Genomic DNA, 16,096 nt, shown 5'->3' with positions numbered 1-16,096 from the left:
CCCGGCTGCACCGATTCTTGCCAAGTCCTGCTCCACCTGGTCCAACCACCTCGCTCGCTGGGCTCCTCTACTTCTTGTTCCTACCGGATTCGATGCGAACACCATCTTTGCAGGGCTGCTGTCCGGCAATCTTGCAACATGTCCTGCCCATCGCACTCGTCCAGCCTTGGCGACTTTCTGAATGCTGGGTTCGCCGTAGAGTTGCGCCAGTTCGTGGTTCATTCTCCTTATCCATACTCCGCTTTCCTGTACACCACCGTATACTGTTCTGAGCACTCGGCGTTCAAAAACTCCAAGCGCTTGTGAGTCCTCTTCAAGCATCGTCCATGCTTCGTGCCCATAGAGAACAACCGATCGAATTAGGGATTTGTACATGGTACACTTCGTACGGGGTCGGAGTTTGTTGGACGTCAAGGATTTGCGGAGCCCATAGTAGGCTCGACTTCCATTGACAATGCGTCTTCGAATTTCACGGCTGTTGTTGTTGTCAGTTGTTATCAACGAGCCAAGGTAGACAAATTCCTCTACCACCTCGAGCTTGTCGCCGTCGATCACAACACTACTACCAAGAAGAACTCTGTTGCGATCAGTCCCTCCTGCTAGCATGTATTTAGTCTTAGACGCATTGATCCCAAGCCCAATCAGCCCTGCTTCGTGTTTCAGTCGGGTACACAAGTCGGCTACCGTCGCATGTGTTCTTCCGATTATGTCCACGTCATCGGCGAAGCAGATAAACTGACTAGACTTGTTGAAAATCGTGCCCCGCATGTTGAAGCCCGCTCTCCGCATAACACCTTCCAGCGCCACGTTGAAGAGCAGACAGGAGATTCCATCGCCTTGTCGAAGTCCCCTGTGAGTCTCAAATGATTCCGACAGCTCACCTGAGATCCGCACACCGTTCATCGTTGCCTGATTCAGTCTTGTCAGCTTTCGGGGAAAGCCGTGTTCGTCCATGATCCTCCATAGCTGTCGTCGGTCGATTGTATCATATTCGGCCTTGAAGTCAACGAAGATGTGGTGTGTAGGGACCTGATACTCGCGGCACTTTTGGAGGATCTGCCGCAGTGTAAAAATCTGGTCCGTCGTCGAGCAACCGGGCATGAATCCGGCCTGATAACTTCCCACAAATCTACTTACTATTGGCGATAGGCGGCGGAAGAGGATCTGAGACAAAATTTTGTAGGCACCATTCAGGATTGTGATGGCACGATAGTTCCCACAATCCAAATTGTCGCCTTTTTTATAGATGTGGCAGATTACCCCGTCCTTCTACTCCTCCGGTAGCTGTTCTGTGTCCCAGATCCTGACTATCAACCGGTGCATAAAGGGTGTGTCACATCAAATTGCATCACGGAAAAAACGCAGTAGAAATTCGCCCAGTAGACCGATCCTTTTGAAAATTTTAGACAGTAAAATAAAAACTATTAAACAACTTTTGGCATTTTCTTTTTATTCATACTTCGAGCCCAAGCCCGTATGCTCGCACCTTCCTCTTTACCTCGTCCATAAGGTTCTGTACAACGTCAGGTTGTAGTTTTTTTTGAACAGAAATCCATTTTCTCTTGAAGTCCGCCTCCGATTTGACAACTTTTGGGTTCTTCCGGAGGGCCTGCTTCATAATCGCCCAATATTTCTCTATTGGGCGAAGCTCTGGCGCGTTGGGCGGGTTCATTTCCTTTGGCACTAAGGTGACCCCGTTGGCTTCGTACCACTCCAACACGTCCTTTGAATAGTGGCACGAAGCGAGATCCGGCCAGAAGATGGTCGGGCCCTCGTGCTGCTTCAATAGTGGTAGTAAGCGCTTCTGTAGGCACTCCTTAAGGTAAACCTGCCCGTTTACCGTGCCGGTCATCACGAAGGGGGCGCTCCGCTTTCCGCAAGAGCAGATCGCTTGCCACACCATGTACTTTTTGGCAAACTTGGATAGTTTCTGCTTGCGAATCTCCTCCGGAACGCTGAATTTGTCCTCTGCGAAGAAGAACAACAGGCCCGGCAGCTGACGAAAGTCCGCTTTGACGTAGGTTTCGTCGTCTATTACCAAGCAATGCGGCTTCGTCAGCATTTCGGTGTACAGCTTCCGGGCTCGCGTCTTCCCCACCATGTTTTGCCTTTCGTCGCGGTTAAGAGCCTTCTGAACCTTGTATGTACGCAGGCCCTCCCGCTGTTTGGTCCGTTGGACGAATGAACTTGACAAATTCAGCTTATTGGCGACATCCCGGACCGAACTTCTCGAATCACGTCTAAACTGCTTAACTACGCGCTTGTGATCTTTTTCACTGACGGAGCATCCATTTTTGCCGTTCTTCACCTTCCGGTCGATGGTTAGGTTCTCGAAGTATCGTTTTAGTACTCTGCTGATCGTGGATTGGACGATTCCCAGCATCTTACCGATGTCCCAATGTGACAACTCCGGATTCTCGAAATGAGTGCGCAGGATTAATTTACGACGCTCTTTTTCATTAGACGACATTTTTCCAAATTTACGAAAAATTGACAGTGAAGCATGGCCAACGTGATCTATACACTCTTATCTGAATATAAGCGAAAGCTGAAGATATAATTCCTAAAAATAAAATTTCTACAGTGTTTTTTCCGTGATGCAATTTGATGTGACACACCCTTTACACTCTACAAGTTTTCTCGGCCCTCCCTTGAAGAGCTCCGCTACGAGGCCATCCTTACCAGCTGCTTTGTGGTTCTTGAGCTGATTAATTCTTCTTCTTCTTCAATGGCACTAACGTTCCTAGAGGAACTTCGCCGTCTCAACGTAGTATTACTTGCGTCATTTTTATTAGTACTTAGTTGAAATTTCTATGCCAAATAACACGCCTTGAATGCATTCTGAGTGGCAAGCTCTAGAATACGCGTGATCACAGTGCAAGTCGGAGGAAATTTCTTTGACGAAAAAATTCCCCCGACCAGAACGGGAATCGAACCCGAACACCCGGCATGTTAGTTATGACGCTAACCACTCGGCCACGGGAGATGATTAATGGCCTCCTTAACTTCACCCATCGTCGGGGGTGGTACGTCGTCGTTGTTCATTGCACCGGTGTAGTCCTCCTCAACGCCGTCTAGGTATCCTGTCTGCGCGCTGTTCAGGTGTTCATCGTAGTGCTGCCTCCACCTTTCGATCACCTCGCGTTCGTTCGTCAAGATGCCTCCTTCCTTGTTTCTGCACATTTCGGCCCGCGGCACAAAGCCTGTGTGCGAGGCGTTTAGTTTCTTGAAGAACTTCCGCAGCTCCATCTCCTCACACTCTTTCTCTTCCAGGCGGCGCTTTTTTTCCCGAAAGAGATGTGTTTGCTGCCTTCGTTTCAGTCTGTATCGTTCCACGTTTTGTCGAGTCGCCCGTTGCAGCATGGCTGCGCGTGCTGCATCCTTCTCGTTCAGGAGCGCTCGGCACTCGTCGTCAAACCATTCGTTCCGTTGTCCTCGTTGTTCATACCCGATGACGGTCTCTGCTGTGCTGCTAATTGCTGATTTTAAGGAGTTCCAGCATTCATCGAGGGGAACAGCATCCAGTTCGTCTACCCCCGGTAACGCAGCTTCAAGACGCTGCGAATATGTTGGAGCAACGTTCGGCTCCTGTAGTCGTCGTAGGTGGTACCGTGGTGAGCGCTGGTGTCTTATGTTATTGACGACTGACAGTTTAGAACGCAGTTTGACCATCACCAGGTAGTGGTCTGAATCGATGTTAGCGCCACGATAGGTTCTGACGTCGATGATATCCGAGAAGTGCCGACCGTCGATCAAAACGTGGTCAATTTGTGTTTCTGTTTGCTGTGGTGATCTCCAGGTGTAACGGTATTGGAGGCTGTGCTGGAAGAAGGTGCTACGTATGGCCATGTTCTTGGAGGCAGCGAAGTCGATAAGTCTTAGGCCGTTTTCGTTGGTTCGCTGATGGGCGCTGAACCTACCAATTACCGGTCTGAATTCCTCCTCCTGGCTGACCTGAGCATTCTCTCATTGATCGGCCACCAACCAATCACCCGTTTTTGCATCTCCCCCATCACGATGAAAGCTGTACCCAGCTCGTGTGTGTTGCCGCAGCTCTGATAGATGGTATATCCACCATGGAACGATCGCACCATCGAACCTTTCCAGCACACCTCCTGCAGCGCTACGATGTTGAAATTGCGGGCTCTCAATATTTCCGAAAGAATTCGGGTACTCGCAAGAAAATTGAGAGACTTGCAGTTCCATGTTCCGAGTTTCCAATCTCTAGTCCGTGTTCTTTGCGTGGGTCTAGTCCGATTGTCCTGTCTCGAATTTCTTTGTGAATTTTCCTGTGCGTTTTATTTTTACGGATGGCTTGCAGGGCCTGCTTTCGTTCTGGTGTAGAGGTCGTCGAAGATGCGCCACGCTCCGGAAGGCCTGTCGTCGAAAATTGCGACAAAATCGCTGAATTAGCCGTAGCATCGGCCAAGAGCTGGGGATAAGTCATCAAACCGTTATTAACCATTTGAAGAAGCTTGGATTCACAAAGAAGCTCGATGTATGGGTGCCACACACGTTGACGCAAAAAAACATCTTTGACCGTATCGACGCATGTGAATCGCTGCTGAATCGCAACAAAATCGACCCGTTTCTCAAGCGGATGGTGACTGGCTATGAAAAGTGGGTCACTTACGACAACTCACTAACGGCCAGGAAGGTTCTGCTGTGTGTTTGGAGGGATTGTCAAGGAATAATCTATTATGAGCTGCTTACCTATGGCCAAACGCTCAATTCGGACCTGTACTGCCAACAACTGGACCGCTTGAAGGTAGCACTCATGAAGAAGAAGCCATCTTTGATAAACAGAGGCCGCATTGTCTTCCATCAGGACAACGCCTGGCCACACACTTCTTCGGTGACGCGCCAGAAGCTCCGGGAGCTCGGATGGGAGGTTCTTTTGCATCCGCCATATAGTCCGGACCTTGCACCAAGTGACTACCACCTATTTTTGTACATGGCGAACGAGCTAGGTAGTCAGAAGTTAGCCACAAAAGAGGCCTGTGGAAATTGGCTATCCGAGTTTTTTGTGCCAATAAGGAAGCGAGCTTCTATAACAGGGGTATTATGAAGTGAGCATCTCGTTGGGAACAAGTCATCGAACTAAACGGCGCATATTTGACTAAAAACAGATGATTGTAACTAATTTTATGAACAAATGAACATTAAAAAAAAATAACGCAAGACTTTTTTGACAGCCTAATATATATATATATATATATATATATATATATATATATATATATATATATATATATATATATATATATATATATATATATATATATATATATATATATATATATATATATATATATATATATATATATATATATATATATATACCCTATGATTTTTATTTTTTCCAAAAAATGGCAGCAAAGGCAGCTGCAACAAGAGAGTGTTTAATTTTCTGTGACGACGTGAAATAAAGGACAACGTTAGTATTTGTACTTTACTCCTGTTGCCGCGCGTTTTTTTTTTACCGTTTCATGAGGTAGTAAGAGATCAGTTCTTTTCAGAACTAGTGATCGCATGTAGCCGTGTCTATGTGTGTATGCATGCTCATTATTTTTGCTTGTCGTATTGTTCTCGTGGGGGCATACTAGAGAACCGCAGGGTGGACGTAGGACTACCGTTAGCCTAGTAATATTTTGTTTGAAGTTCATCATCTGAATCAATTGCCAATGTATAAATGATTTTTGAGAATTTGCTGAATACGTATTCAAATTATAATTGATACAGCGAAGTATATAAAACTCGACTCTTTTGAACTGACTGGTGGTCCTGAAAAGGGTCGATGGTTTGTTTGTAGAAGCAACTAAAGATGGTTGATACATAATTAATTCGTTTTCCCTCGAGAACAATGCACAAGACATATGTCCTTATTGCCAGTAGGTATCTCTTCTTCTAGACATTTGCTGCCTTAACACACGGATTATAATTTCTTCAACGACCCCAATTATACATTTTTTTGTCCACGAATAAAATCAACAACCCTTGTGCGTGTACACAAACTCTCTGCACCGATATGTAAACCAATAACATGGTGAAATATTCTCTATATTAAACATTTAGTGTTCTCCGCTATCGAATCCATAGCCAATAGCACCATTTGTATGCAATCTATATCGAATTTTCATCGATAATTCCTCCGATCAATCTGCCTGCATAAAATAAAAAGGGATTGGGAGAGACGAGCATAATGCATAGGCGTGTGAGCGAGAACATTCTCATGTCACATCGCAATCACTACTGAATGTATTTCCGAGTGGGTGCCAGTTTCAATACAGATTTGTGTAATTTCAATAGCATGTTTTCAAAGCAATTTTAGGCTATTGTCAATAAGTAGCAAGCATATAACTCTTGGACATTTTACCACCACGTTCAGCCAGCAAAGAGATGTTATAGTTCAAAACTTGCACTTCAAGTGTAACGCTCTCGTTTTGAAACTTTGAACTTACACCTGTGGTATCGACATTTTGGTTAGTGATGACGCTGGTGATGAAATTGACGCCGCTGTAAGACCACCGAGGAATACTAAAGTTGAATCAGGGCAAAAACTAGAACGCGGGGGCGTCAGATCGGAATGGCTTGCAGGATCATGGCCGCTGCAAAGTTTCGACGGATCATTGCCAACTAATAAAAGAAAGGCCGAATGGACCCGATATCTAGACCAATTTGAGCGTATAGTCTCTTGCAAACCGTCTGTTGATGCAGCAACAAAGCTCAACAAAGCTGGATTAAGAATCTGGAGATGAATTAAAAATGCTGGAGATTACCTGTTGAGTATCATCAAGATACAACAAAATTCGTTGTCAGATTCAGCTGTAGATATTTACCAGGAAACCATTACGGCGCTGAATTGGAGAAAAGCTGTTTGAGATGTCCGATTTCTTGAGAAATAATTTAGATCGTATCATCAACCATGGTAAGCACCTAGATCATATACGATCGGAAACTGATGAGGCGAAAAAAGAAGACGCCCACATTTCTAAAAGTACAGAGGACACATCTTCGGCCACAATTATGAAGTCGATTAATGTACTACATGATCGGAAACTCGGGTTCCGCAATACTCATGTTGATCGTTATCGCGATCCATCCAATGTACGGTTCGAGCCTTATAACTCAAAATCGCTAAACCGTTCCTGGGGCTCTAGAGATCAGCCATCAAGCAACAACTGTAACAGGTGTGAACGATCTTATGCCCCTCGGGAATGTAAAGCTTATCGTAGGAAGTGCTATAACTGCGATAAGGTGGGGCATTTTGCTCAGTTTTGTCGGTCGCCGAGAAACAATTCAAGCTTCGTGAATTCGAGAAAGCGAATGAACCTAGAACCGTGACGAGAAGTTGAAAAAGGAGGCGGGATTGATCAACCAGGTAGATAGCGACTAACCTTTGGAATAAACTTGTTTCATTCCTCGAATGCTATTTGATAACAAAAGTCGATAAATAAACTTCATATGAATCAAATTTTCTATATCAATAAATTTTTATATTTTTTTTTGGTCAATATTATTTTTTTTATTTTACAGTTGATTACCAGACATGCAAAGCTTTCAGAATCACCGACAGATCAAAGGTTTGTTCACTGTACCGTTGGAACAGAATGTTTCAAGTTTTTGGTAGACTCAATAGCTACTGTCAACACAATCACGAGTTGCGAGTGGGATGCGATTAAACGTAACTATCGGACTGTAATTCAGGACGTAGTGGTTCATCCTGAAGAAATGCTTAAGAGCTATACTAATCGTAGTCTGCTCGATGTCGAATGCTCCTTCAGGGCTTATATCAGAGTTACTGGTCATAGTCAATCAGCGCAATTAGCCAAATTATTCGTTGTGAAAGGGGCGAATTTGTCGCTTCTTAGATATGAGACAGCGTATCGTTTGAATTTGATTCGTATTGGATTTGAGCAGGTAAATGACAGAGCTTCCTAAAAAATCTTGGGATTATGTTTCGATGGATTTCTCAACAGCAACGGAGATAAACAACTGGAAAGCACTGGTTCTAACAGACAACTACTCTCGGTTTTTAGTTGCAATTCCAATGGGAAAAACTGATTTTGAAGCCGTAAAGAAAGCGCTTATAAGAGTTTTTAATACTTATTATGTTCCGAAAATATTGAAAGCAGAAAATGGGCCACCTTTCAACAGTGTCGAACTTGAGAAGTGGCTGAAGGAAGTATGGGGTATTAAGTTGATCCATAGTACGCCGTTGAATCCCACAGATAATGGGCTGGTTGAAAGGAGTGTGCAGAGAATAAATAAAGTAACTGCTATCGCGAAGCTTGGACAGCTAAACTGGAAAGAATCTTTAGCTGATTACGTTGCAGCTTACAATTCATGGCCGCATCATGTAACGAAGAACTCCAGCAGAACTGATGTTTGACAGAGCTGTCAGATGTTTTTTACCAGATGCGCGAACGAACAGCAACCATAAGGCTGATGGAGAGCGACGGGACCTAGATCAGATTGCTAAATTCAATCGAAACCTGCGAGCAGATGCTAGCCGTCATGCCCAGGAGTCGCTGATCAAGGTTGAAGATATGGTGTTGGTTAACCAAAAGAAGCGAGATAAGGCTGATTCCACATATAATAAAATACTACACAAGGTCGTCCAAATCACTGGAGCAGGGCGAGCTACGATAATGGATATGTCAACGAATAGGATATACGATCGTAATATAAAATTGCTCAAAAAATTTGTTCAACAAAAGGTGGAAGAAGCTGTGGGAAATGTTAACGAATCCTCTTCTCAGAAGTAAAACAGGATAAACACACCAACAGGATTAAGTAACTATCATTCGTATCTTTTATTCTTTTTTACCCTTTGTTATAAATTGTTACTTCTCCACAGGTTCACGTTCTCAAACGCATCCAACGAAGCCTGGGGAAACATCAAGCGAGGAAGCCACAGACAAACTTCAGAGTGAGCTTGAAGAGCCGGTCGGAAAGAGTGAATTTCGTAAGCATCAGAATCCAAGACGTCCACAACGATACCTTGATGCTGTAGAAATAACAGATCATCATTGAGACTGTAAAAAGTGAATGAATCAATTTCAAGTCATTTTTCATATTTTTGTGTACTGGGAGGATGTGGTATCCTGAGAGAATGAGAGTGACACCTCGAGAGAGTGATGTGGCACTCATAGAGAGAACGAGATTGAAGATTAGTCTGTGTGTGGAAAATAAAGGCATAAGTCGTAGACACTATGGGTCGTTTTTATTTTATAGAAGCTCATCCGAGATTTTCAGGATATTACAACACCGCGGTACAGAAATGAAAGTCTTAGTCCTAAGTCAAACGAAAAATCAATTATTCCGGTATTTTTCCAGTTTTTTCGATTTTTATAAAAATTGCTATTGTTATGAATAAAGATTGGTAGGCATCTCTGCTCACTGCGATGAAATAAATCGAACTTTCAATACCGCGAGTTATTTTTAGTTTGTGCGAGAAAATTCGTCGTGAATAAAATTCGTGTCCAAGGTTCATTGGAACGGGTCCGAACAGTTTCCGTTATTCATTGAGGATTATTGTCTTATTGTCTTGTGGCTTATTGAACAGACTTGGCTCCTCCTGATTACCATTCGTTTCTATCGATGGAACACGCACTTGCCGAGCAGCACTTAATTTCTCACGAAATATTGCGGAAATTCCCTTTAATATGCACCGCGAGTGACGTTAGATAATAAAGTTTCTCATTTTATTCTGGACCCCGCCTTAATTTTTTACTCCTATTTTATATCCGATAACATATGAGGACACGACTTCAAATCTTATCTAGTAACGAACTATAGTCACGCCATTCGCCTTCGGAGATACTGCGTCTTGGGACGTCTCACGCAGTGCCGTGAAGATTCAATCTCAATCGAATGAAATCGACGAAAATCATTCTTCGGCATAAGCTTCGAGTAACCGGTCATGTGCTGTGAGCGTCTCCGTTAAAGCATTGTTTTCGGTTACCGTTGGCTGTTATTTTTTTTTATCGCCCGGGTGTGCTTTTTTCGCGCGTTTTCGAACTGTTCGAGATATCGTAAAACGCAGTGTGAACTCGGAATTAGTGAGAAAAGCAGAATCATCAAAGCCTGGCAAGGCCAGCCGGCTTTCAGTTTTCGCCGATTTGTCGCCATCGCAATCGAAGTCGGACATCGGTGCTCAGTTGCACGCACACAATACCAGCGCGATTCGCTGTTCACTTACAGCAGTGTGAAGGAGAGCATCACTTCTTAGTGGTGTGTGATAGTGCCGAGCGCTCAAGCGCTCCGATTGAGAAGCAAGCAGCGGTTGCCAGTTCATCAGCACTGGGTGCATTGTGGTGAATAGAAATAAATAAGATATAAGATTTTTTTTTATTTTTATTTTTTTTTTTTAATTATTATTATTATTGAAACAAAATATTAGATTATAAGTACCAATTACAGAATGGCAGAAGGAGGGAGAGGATCTCCAGATATGGAGATCTCTGATGATGACTCCCCTCTGGTTGAAAAAACAAATAAAGGAACAGCGAAGACACTTAAACGCGTTCCTACATCAGAGGATGTTTCGTCCGGGGACGAGTCTGCTAACTCTAGCAAGCCCCCCTCTAAAAAACCTGCAAATATCTCCTCTCCAACCCCCCTCGCTCCTACCCCAGCTCAGATTTCGCCTCCCCATCCTGTTGTCCCCGATCCCCTTCAATCCTCGTCATCTCCTTCTCCTCCTGTTGTCTTCTCTCCACGTGTCAAGGTCTATCCTGAAGATGCACCTGGAACTGGTCCGTGGGTTGTTTTCTTCAGGCCTAAGCCAAACGGAAAAGCACTTAATGTTATTCAGATCATGAAAGATCTGGCAAGATACTCTTCCGTGACAGAAATTACGAAGGTTAGACCGACCAAACTGCGTGTTGTCGTGGCTGATCGGAAAGACGCAAACGGTATTGTCGTCGACCAGAGGTTTACCCTGGAATATCGTGTCTACGTGCCTTCCCATGACGTAGAAATCTCGGGGGTGATAACCGAAACGGGTCTGACGTGCAAATCAATTATGGAAGGAGATGGCAGATTTAAAAAGCTGCCTTTGATTAAGGTTAAAATCTTAGAATGCCGACAACTCGGCAAAGTCTCCCAGGAAGGGAAAGAATCGAAATTTACGCCGTCCGACTCGTTTAGAGTCACTTTTGCTGGCTCCGCCCTCCCTGACTACGTTATGGTGGACAAATTGAGGCTACCGCTGCGACTCTTCGTGCCAAAGCCCATGACTTGCCTGAAATGCAAGTCAGTTGGTCACACAGCAGCTTACTGCGCCAACAAGGAGCGCTGTGCCACTTGCGGAGAGCAACATGTGGACAAATCCTGCAGTGCGATTGAGCAAAAGTGTCCATATTGCGGAGGAAATCCGCACGTGCTCTCGGCTTGTGAAATTTACAAGAGTCGCTGGGAGAAACAGAAGCGCTCTTTAAAGGAACGCTCGAAGCGCACTTTTGCGGAAATTTTGAAGGGCGCTTCTCCATTGGCCCAACAGCAACAACCTTTAACCGCAAACAATGTCTTCGCTTCGCTGCCAGTTGACGAAATGGAAGCGGATACAGCTAACGAGGGCACACCGTACATCTTCCAAGGGAATCCCCGGCGCAAAAATGTGACCACTCCCAAAGTTCAAGGACAAGCCCCTCCGGTTATACCCTCTGTTAGCATGCCTAAAAAATCGAGTGCAGCGGACAAGCAAAATCAGGTTCCTCCTGGCTTCCGTGGGAATAATTCACCTTCGAACGACCCAGCACTCGAAGGGACATCAAAAACCCCAACTGTCCCTATTTTACCGTCCAGTTCAACTTCCCAATCGGGATTTATAAAGTTGACTGACCTTGTGACTCAAATCTTCACATGCTTTAATGTTTCCGACTCCATCAGAACCATTGTCATATCAATGCTTCCAGTATTAAAGACAATTTTGCAACAACTGATGCAAACATGGCCCCTCCTTGCAATGATTATCTCTCTTGATGTCTAATTCAAATAGAGAGGTCGGAGATATCACTGTTTTACAGTGGAATTGTCGTAGTCTTATCCCTAAATTGGATACATTCAAATTTTTAATTCATAACTTCAATTGTGATGTTTTTGCTCTGTCCGAAACTTGGCTTTCTTCGCGAGATGATCTCTCTTTCCACGATTTTAATATTATACGCTTGGACCGTGATGACAGATACGGAGGGGTGCTATTGGGGATCAATAAGTGCCACTCATTTTTTCGAATTGACCTTCCACCTATTGGAGGGATTGAAGCTGTTGCTTGTCATGCAAACATCAGAGGAAAAGACCTCTGTATTGTCAGCTTGTATTGGCCTCCGAGAGCTGCGGTTAGCCGCAAGCAACTTGTTGACATGTGCTCACTCCTTCCTGAGCCACGATTGATCTTGGGAGACTTCAATTCTCACGGAACTGCCTGGGGGGAACAGTACGACGACAATCGTTCACTGTTGATATATGATCTTTGTAACAGCTTCAATATGACACTTTTGAACACTGGGGAAACAACACGTGTACCTAAACCTCCTGCTAACCCAAGTGCTCTTGACCTCTCGCTTTGCTCGAATTCACTATCGTTAGATTGCAAGTGGAATGTAATCCAGGACCCCAACGGTAGTGATCACTTGCCAATCAAAATTTCCATCACCATTGGGTCGAATTTTTCTGAATCTATAAACATGGCATATGACCTCACAAGACACATTGACTGGAAAAAATATGCGGACGCGATTGCTCTAGCCATCAATTCCAGAGATGGTTTACCTCCATTGGAGGAGTATAACTTCCTTTCTCGTTTGATCTATGACAGCGCGGTTCGCGCTCAAACGAAACCCATCCCAGGCTCCACTATTCGTCGAAGGCCTCCCAATCCATGGTGGGATAGCCAATGTTTCAAGCTTTATCAGGATAAATCGAACGCATTCAAAGCTTTTCGGAAACGTGGAACCATTGAAAATTTTCAATCGTATTTGGACCTTGAAAATCAATTTAAAAACTTGATCAAAGGGAAAAAACGTGCTTATTGGCGAAATTTCGTGGGAGGTTTGTCACGAGAAACGTCAATGAAAAAATTATGGAAAGTGGCTCGAAACATGAGAAATCGCTCTTCATCCAATGAAAGCAAGGAATATTCACATCGATGGATTTTTAATTTTGCACGGAAGGTTTGTCCTGATTCCGCTCCTGTGCAAAAAATTGTTCGAGATATACCACAAGATAGGTGCGATCTTGATTCCGAGTTTTCGATGGTAGAATTCTCTCTTGCTCTGCTTTCATGTAACAATTCTGCTCCGGGATCGGATAGAATTAAGTTCAACTTGCTGAAAAATCTCCCTGATGTGGCGAAACATCGCTTGTTGAATTTATTCAATCGGTTTCTGGAGAATAATGCTATTCCAGATGATTGGAGACAAGTACGAGTTATAGCTATTCAAAAACCCGGAAAACCCGCGTCCGACTTCAATTCGTACCGCCCAATAGCAATGCTGTCTTGTATACGGAAATTGTTGGAGAAAATGATCTTGTTTCGCCTTGATCGATGGGTTGAAACGAATGGCCTACTTTCAGATACACAATATGGGTTCCGCAGGGGCAAGGGGACGAATGATTGTCTTGCGTTGCTTTCTTCAGAAATTCAAATGGCTTACGCCGGAAAAAAACAAATGGCTTCAGTATTCTTGGACATAAAGGGGGCCTTTGATTCTGTTTCAATAGAGGTTTTGACAGACAAATTACACTCTCGGGGTCTGCCGCCTCTATTGAATAATATGTTATATAACTTGCTTTGTGAGAAGCATTTGAACTTTTCTCACGGAGATTCGGCAGTAAGTCGGGTCTCTTACATGGGCCTCCCCCAGGGCTCATGTTTAAGCCCCCTTTTGTACAACTTCTATGTAAGCGACATCGACAAATGCCTTACACAAAATTGCAGCCTAAGACAACTTGCAGATGATGGAGTGGTCTCTGTCGTAGGATCAACAGAATCCGACCTACAAGAACCCTTACAAGATACTTTGAACAATTTTTCAACCTGGGCCATTGGGCTAGGGATCGAATTCTCCACGGAGAAAACAGAGATGGTGGTTTTTTCTAGGAAGCATAGACCAGCAAAACCAAAGCTTCAACTTTTGGGTAAACCGATCACTCATGCTATGTCATTCAAGTATCTTGGGGTCTGGTTCGACTCCAAATGTACTTGGGGGGCCCATATTAGGTATCTGAGTAAAAAATGCCAACAAAGAATAAATTTTCTCCGTACAATTACCGGCACCTGGTGGGGAGCCCATCCCGAAGATCTTATAATGTTGTATAGAACAACTATTCTCTCAGTGATGGAGTATGGCAGTTTCTGTTTTCAATCAGCTGCCAAAACACACTTAATTAAACTCGAGCGAATTCAGTATCTTTGTCTCCGTATTGCGTTGGGATGTATGCCCTCAACGCATACCATGAGTCTCGAGGTTTTAGCAGGCCTACTCCCACTAAAAGATCGCTTCAATTTATTATCTCTTCGGTTCTTCATCCGGTGTAAGGTCATGAACCTATTGGTGATCGGAAATTTTGAGCGGCTGATCGAGCTAAATTTTCACTCCGGATTCATGAGTTCATATCATGAATTCATCTCCATGCAGGTTGATTCTTCTTCGTATATTCCCAACCGTGTTTGTTTCCCTGACTACATCAATTCCTCTGTGCATTTTGATCTGTCCATGAAGCAAGATATCCATGGATATTCAGATTACCAACGATCGAGGATCGCTCCAACGATCTTCGATGAAAAATATAGGGGTATCAATTGTGATAATATGTACTTTACTGATGGGTCCACTATAAATGAGTCCACAGGATTTGGAGTGTTCAACGAACTTTTTAGCACCTCACACAGTCTTCAGAATCCTTGCTCAGTGTATATTGCTGAATTGGCAGCAATTCATTGGGCGCTGGACAGCGTCGCCTCACGACCTGTTGAACACTATTACATTGTAACGGATAGTCTTAGCTCTGTCGAAGCTATCCGTTCAGTGAGGCCGGAAAAGCACTCGCCGTACTTCCTTGAGAGAATACGAAAATTTTTGAGTGCTTTATCCAGACGCTGTTATGTCATTACCTTTGTGTGGGTCCCTTCTCATTGCTCAATTCCGGGTAATGAGAGGGCTGACTCATTAGCAAAGGTAGGTGCGATTGAAGGCGATATTTATCAGCGTCAAATCGCCTTCAATGAATTTTACTCTTTAGTCCGTAAAAATACCATCGCTAACTGGCAACGCAAATGGAACGAAGATGAATTGGGCCGGTGGCTTCACTCGATTATCCCTAAGGTTAGCCTCAAACCATGGTTCAAAAGTCTGGACTTGAGTCGGGACTTTATTCGCACCTTCTCCCGACTCATGTCCAATCACTGTTCGTTAGACGCGCTACTCTTTCGTTTCAATCTGGCCGGCAGCAATATCTGCGTTTGTGGCCGAGGTTACCACGACATCGAACACGTTGTTTGGTCGTGTGAGGTGTATCTTGTTGCCAGATCGAATTTAGAGGACTCCCTTCGGGCTAGAGGAAGGCAGCCCAATGTGCCGGTGAGAGATGTGTTGGCTCGGTTAGACCTTGATTACATGTCCCAAATATATGTTTTCCTTAAATCTATCGATGTTCGTGTGTGATTATCCATATATCCTTATACCCTCCATTTCTTCCTTTGTGAGTAATTGGTCCGCTTGCTATAAACAGAAGAATGAAATGTAAATTCACAACTGATGTACGAATAGATTTAAGAATTGAGTGTGTGTGATTATCAACATTGTAATAATTTCCTTATACCCCATCCTTTTCCTGAGAAAATGTCACCCTTCTAATCTCGAGTCCACCACGAGTAATCGGTTTCCCACATTACTAACCATAGATTTAAGAAAATTGTTCATATATATAGTTTTAAAAATATATTTAAGATTTCGGCTCCTTTAAACTTATGTAACTGAGCCTGTAAAAATAAACGAATTTATTAAAAAAAAAAAAAAAAATCGACGAAAATAACAAAGAATATCATTCGTCATCGAAGAAAGCATTGCTCGATCGTTTGAATTTACAC

The sequence above is a fragment of the Toxorhynchites rutilus genome, chromosome 2, assembly GCF_029784135.1.
Source record: "Toxorhynchites rutilus septentrionalis strain SRP chromosome 2, ASM2978413v1, whole genome shotgun sequence".
Classification (NCBI taxonomy): Eukaryota; Metazoa; Arthropoda; class Insecta; order Diptera; family Culicidae; genus Toxorhynchites; species Toxorhynchites rutilus.
This window is presented reverse-complemented; position numbering follows the sequence as displayed.